Raw genomic sequence first — 6,262 nt, 5'->3', positions numbered from 1 at the left:
GACAGGATCAAGTACTTTAAACAAGTCTTCAGTATTTATAGTATGACTAGCATCATTTATTCTTCTAGCGGCTACCAGTGTAGCCACTTCATATGATTTGCTAACTTAATATCTAAAGTGCTACTCAAATCTTTATTGAGTACAACTTGACAAACTAAGCACCATCAATGTCTATGCTCCATTATGTTCTAGCTTGATGGAGAGAAGTAGAATAAATAGTTATAGACTTCAATATTCATCCCAAATTACCTATCTGTTATTTTATGTATGGGATTTGTATCTGATGTAATTTTACTCTTGGTATTAATAATATAATTTCTTATTCTTAGCTGAGTTTCAATTGTTAGAGATGAGTAGCTTTTGTTGTTTGGTGTAGATGTTCAATACAGTTTATGTAAATACTAACTTGACGCGGTTGTTTCTTTCTTGTTGGTTAGCATACCAAGTTTGTTAGCACCTAGCCCATGCCCTGTGCTTTTACTAGTCTTGCTTTTGCAGATCAAATTACTGGGTCTCTTGGTACAGTCAACTCATAATGGTTCAACATCTAATCTTGCGGACTCCTCAGGCCGACCCTATACCACATTGTTTTCTGGCCAGTCTGCGGCAGTGCCTGGGTTCCATCCTTCTGGTTAGACATTCCTACATAAACTTTATTAACATATTCATGTGAAATTTTGCTTGTATGTGGAATTTTGATTACGGTTTGTAAAAAAATAGGTGGTCTTCAAGGATTGCATAATATTCATGGAAGCTTCAACCTGCCAAATGTGCCTGGTTCACTTGCATCCAGAGAGGCCGCAATGGGTGTTGTACCATCAGGTGGTGTTCAGCAACCAGGAGGAAGCATTCCTAGTGGACAGTTCTCATCAAACAATCTTTTGGTTGCATTATCTTAGGTCTGGCATGAGTTTATTTCCACATTACTTCACTGCATCATATGGTCCTTTGAATGTGTTTTATAGTATTGATTCTGGATTTTTTTTCATGCAGATGCCTCATGGCTCTGGTGTCACAAATAGAGGGGGTATTAATGTTGTTGGAAATCATGTTTTTAGTAGTAGTAATATTAATGAAGTCACTGGGTCAATAACTGGTATTTCCTCAAGTTCAGCTTCTGGGAATCGTAGTTCTGTTCCTGGTTTGGGAGTTTCTCCGATATTGGGTAATGTAGGGCCAAGACTTACAAGCTCTGTAGGCAACATTGTTGGCAGTGGTAACATGGGAAGAAGCATCAGTTCTGGAGGATTATCTCTGCTTGTAGGATATTCAGGATACCAAGATGGCATCAGAGGTAGTACAATAAATAGTATATCTCTTCATCAGAGGTAGCTTTGTTCTTCTATGCTTCCTTCACTGGATTTGTTGTGTAGTCATATTTCTTTGTTCAACCATTATCATGCCTAGTAAGTTGTTGTATGATGCTGTCGGTTCTTATCAATCTGTACACTTGAATTAGAAGGAGCAAATTATCTATGTTATATTCTAAGCAGCATATACTAAGTGTCATATATGAAAGTTTTAGATTCTATGTTATATTCGTTATCTTCCACAGCAGCCTTTAAAAACTCAGTATTCTATTTTATTTGATACATGTACACATTTGTTTTAGTTATTTGACATATGGTGGATTTATGTGTTTTTACAGTTTACAAATCTCAAGTACTCCAGAGTTGAAATTGATGAAGTGCGGTTCGAGTGGGCTGAATGCATGCTAGATTACATTTGAAGTGCGGTTCTACCTTGATGTGTTAAAAGAATGTTCTACCTTGATTTTGATATCTATTAGCTAGCTTTTGATGTAAAAAGAATGTTTGGGTATTTTATGGATATTGTTATAAGAAGATTATTTATATAATTTGTGAATATTTGTGTGTTTTATGGATATTATTGAATGAAGAATATTTGTATAATTTGTGAATATTTGTGTATTTTTTTTGTTATTGTCGGTTTTTCATTGTTTCGGAAATCAAATTGTGCTGTTAAAAAATATACATATTACATCGGTTTTCCACCGCTGTAAAACCGGTGTTATTAACTAATATTATATCGGTCATTTACCGCTGCCAAAACTGGTGTTATTAACATACAATATTACATCGGTTTTACACCGTTGATTAAACAGTGTCGTTAAGTGATACTACACTGGTTAATAACCGATTCGATGACCGGTGTCGTTAAGTGATACTACACCGGTTTTAACCCGATGTCTAAAATGACAGACTTTTAACATCGGCTTCATAGACATCGGTCGAAAATGAAATAGACACCAGTGGAAAATCGATGTCTATGAAGGTTTTTGTTGTAGTGATAAAATAAAATTTAATAATAATTATTCTATGTATACCTTACGGATGACCTATAACGTGAAGAGCACCAACCTTTTGTGACATTATCAAACCTCGCCTCTATTTGTATCCATACCGAGGTCATCTAGATAATTCCAAGAGAACAATCTTCTCCTTCAGAAGATACTAGCCATGAGTGAAGTAGAAGGATCAAGAAGAGGAAGAAGAGGAAAAAGGAAGATCTTCCTTTGGGTGGCTCATGGCAACAATAGGAGAATCTCTTGTTGTGGTCGATGGTAAGAGAGAGGGAGAGAGAGGTATTGGATTTAGGTTTCCAAAACTTAATCAAGCCAATAATGAATTGTATATTAATTCTCTCTTAACCATATCAATATATAGTTCTCTTTAATGAGTTGGATTAGAAAGTCCAAATCCAACCCATTATGCCTTAACAAAAAATTAGTCCATTAACCCCTTGGTTTGGTTCACAACTAAATCAAGTTGGTTCATGGCTAAACCAAATTAATTCACGACTAATCCAAATAGGGTCCAACTCTTTCATAAGAGATGTGACCCATCCGCACTTCCGTTTCAACAAATATTTCTATATTTATTTTATGTATGGTCCTACCAAACAATTATCTCTTAATCTGAGAATCTTATTCTCTAACTTGTTTTACGTCTTTTAGAAACTCATAGTGCGTGTGACCCAATAGGTTTCTGATTTATCTTGGTTATCCATAATTAACAACTTAATTATGGAATGATCATGAGTGACACCTTATAGTACATCATGATCCCCAATTAACCGAAAAATCACAGTTGATCTCAGAACTAATTCTGAACCCTTCAGCAGCTTCAGTGAGTCGCACCTCATTTCTTTCACTTGTCTTATACACACTTGGTTCAGGACATGGTCTATGTGTCTGCCCCTATTAGGCTGACTACGTCACACCTAGCCCAAATAATACTTCCTCATTCTGCTGATTCAAATTACTCGTACATATGTACAAGAGTCTCATACTCTTAACATGTAATACTTTGGCCAAAGACTTTGAGTAATAATCCTAATGAGTGACCATAGGATATATGTCTCCTCACAAGGAGCAGTGAATCCTAGGTGGGCTATCCAAATACCTTCGAGCACTTTGACTTATACCCAATCATCTCGTGTCCACACCTCCAAGAAATGTTTGCTTAAGATGTCAAAGTATAAATTTCCATAACCAAGATGACTTATATACCTCAAGTTGAAGAAAATTAGCACTCGAGTTGCAATAAGAACTTCACAGACATATCCATATATGTAGAGAATCATATGAAGTCTTACATCAAGTTACTCCAATGAACTATTTACCATAACTAGCATCCACGTTTAATTCTAGACATCCCAATGTCTTCAGCTAGTGAGAAATAGCCGCTTGGAGTATAACCCATGCTAGTTTTATAGAATTGATAATATCCGAATGCACTAATTCGACAACTAGAGAAATTTCAATACGCTCATAATTACACATGTAGAGATAATCACAAGTTGTGATCCAATCACAAATTCTCTAATACTATGAATTATATTGAGGAGCTTCAGTAAATGAGTTTAGGACTATTCAAACATATAATATGCACTCAAATAGTGAATCTATATTTATCAAATAAATAATAAACTATAAGATGATTGCTTTAGGACATCCCTCAAAATCTAACACCCCCACTTGGTCTGATGCCAATTGCCACAGTGTCCTAAACCATAAGCTTGGACGTGACTCTTAAACTTATTTTGTGGTAGAGCCTTTATCAAAGGATTTGCTAGATTCCTTTCAACAGGAATTTTCTCTAGTTGTATTTCTTTCCTACTAATGATGTCCTTGATCAAATGATAGCGGCGAAACACGTATTTAGATCGCTGATGAGACCTAGGTTCCTTTACTTGTGCAATGGCTCCAATATTGTCGTAGTAAATAAGTAATGCTTCAATAGTGAATGGAACCACACCAACTTTGGTAACGAATTTCTTGATCTAAACTGCTTTCTTTGTTGCTTCCAAAGCTATAATGTATTCTGTCAGATAAGTAGAATATGTAACAGTGTCTTGCTTAGAACTCTTCCAACTAATTGCACCTCCATCTATTATTAATATGAATCCAGACTGAAATTTGAAGTCATCCTTATCCATTTAGAAACTGGCATCTGTATACATGTGTATGATCATATCACCATCTCCATATACCAAAAACATATCTTTAGTTCTTCTCAAGTACTTAAGAATTATCTTGATAGCCGACCAATGATTCATTTCTGGATCTGACTGATATCTGCTCGTAACACACAAAGCATATGATATATCGGGCCTTGTACATAATATAACATACATGATAAATCCTATTGCGGACACATAAGGTGTAGTGCCTGAAATTAAATTATTTTAATTAAGAGGGTTTATTTGATAAATTCATACATAATTGAATAATTTAAACAGATAAATTTAGTTAGATTAAATTAATTAAGTCAGTTCATATTTATGAAATTTGGATTGATCAATTATAACGGTTGGATATAAATAAAGTTTATTTTATAAAAAAATAGGTATATATAAAATTTATAAGACTTAGTAAGAATATAAAATTTATATAAAATTTATTTCCTATGATTTTTATGTAAGAAATTTAATTAAGATACATATATACATATATATTTCTTTTAAGATAAAAATCCAAAAATAATAGGTAGGAAAATTTGTATATATATATATATATATATAAATAAATTTGTAGGAGATATGAATATAAATAAATTTGAATTTATTTAACTTGATATGAAGATTAATATGTATAGAAATTGAGTTTATTATGGAATCATTCAAATTTATTTTTAGAATGGACTTGGCACCACCAATATATATATATATGCATCCTTAGAAAGAAAAGAGTTGCTCCAATATTTGTTTTGCAATTTCCGCCCTAGCCCCACCACCGGTCCTAGCTTTAAGAGGAGGAAGAGAAGGGAAGGCTTGGTAGTAAGATAGAGTTTAAGGCAAGTTCTATACTTTATTATATTTTAATTAGTTCCCTTTAATTTATGTACGTTTAAATACCATGGTAAGTTAAGTGATAAACTTTAAAATTTAGATAGTTGTGATGGTGTTTATGTTTTCTACTTGTTTTCTAATCAAGATAACCTTATATGCCTTGAGAAGATTTCGGATTCTAGTTTTGGTTGAGTTTTCGGATTTGAATTTAATTATGCTCATGCTCTTTTTATTTCCTAGTATGATTTTTTTTTCATAGGTGATATATTATTATTCGGAAATCTACTTTAGCATGTTCTATGCTATGATATGCTTTAATTAGATCTCTTAAATTTACGTATGTCTAGATATCATGATAGGTTAGATGATAACTTCGGAGTTTGTTTAGTGTATTTATGTTATTCTTACTCCCTATCATATTTACCTAAACTCTTGGGTTTCAGTTCCTTTAATAATAACCTCTAACATGTATATATTTTTATCCATGATACACTTGAAAGTAATAGAAGAATAGCAACCAAGTTTACCCAAATTCTTAGGTTCCGGATTTAGCATATTCTTCTCACATTATGTTTTATTTTAATTCCCTAAATTCATGGATGTTTAGATATCTTGAAGTTAGATTTTCAATGACCTTAGGAGGCTGTGAAATTTTTATATTTTAATAATTGTATCATACCATATCATGTGATCATGCACGTTCTAAATCCCCATGTTGCACTTTTGTAGTTTTGTTATGTTATTAATATCATGCGATATTGCAGTCGTTATTTTTAATCACTCGTTAGCCACCATAACTTTATTAATGTTTTAATTTTTAATTAATATTTGTTAGGAAAAAACAAATAACAGAGCTTCATATAAGATAATAAGTCAATGAGTTAAATAAGTTGTTGGAAAAAAGGTTAGTTAATATTAAAAAGATTGTACGGTTAAGATTTGTGTCACC

General features: G+C 33.0%; 1 long non-coding RNA gene and 1 other non-coding gene across 2 annotated transcripts; one reads left to right on the top strand and one right to left on the bottom strand.

Annotated features, from left to right (window-relative positions):
• The first annotated feature begins 533 nt into the window (after nucleotides 1–533).
• LOC122053945 lies at nucleotides 534–1,151 on the top strand. Its single transcript, XR_006132462.1, has 3 exons — nucleotides 534–631; nucleotides 721–899; nucleotides 994–1,151. It is a non-coding gene; the product is annotated as an uncharacterized LOC122053945 (long non-coding RNA).
• On the bottom strand, nucleotides 554–631 carry LOC122054533. Its single transcript, XR_006132820.1, has one exon. It is a non-coding gene; the product is annotated as a small nucleolar RNA snoR35 (small nucleolar RNA).
• Nucleotides 1,152–6,262: the final 5,111 nt, after the last annotated feature.

The sequence above is a fragment of the Zingiber officinale genome, chromosome 3A (assembly GCF_018446385.1).
Source record: "Zingiber officinale cultivar Zhangliang chromosome 3A, Zo_v1.1, whole genome shotgun sequence".
NCBI classification, from domain to species: Eukaryota; Viridiplantae; Streptophyta; class Magnoliopsida; order Zingiberales; family Zingiberaceae; genus Zingiber; species Zingiber officinale.
This window is presented reverse-complemented; position numbering and strand designations above follow the sequence as displayed.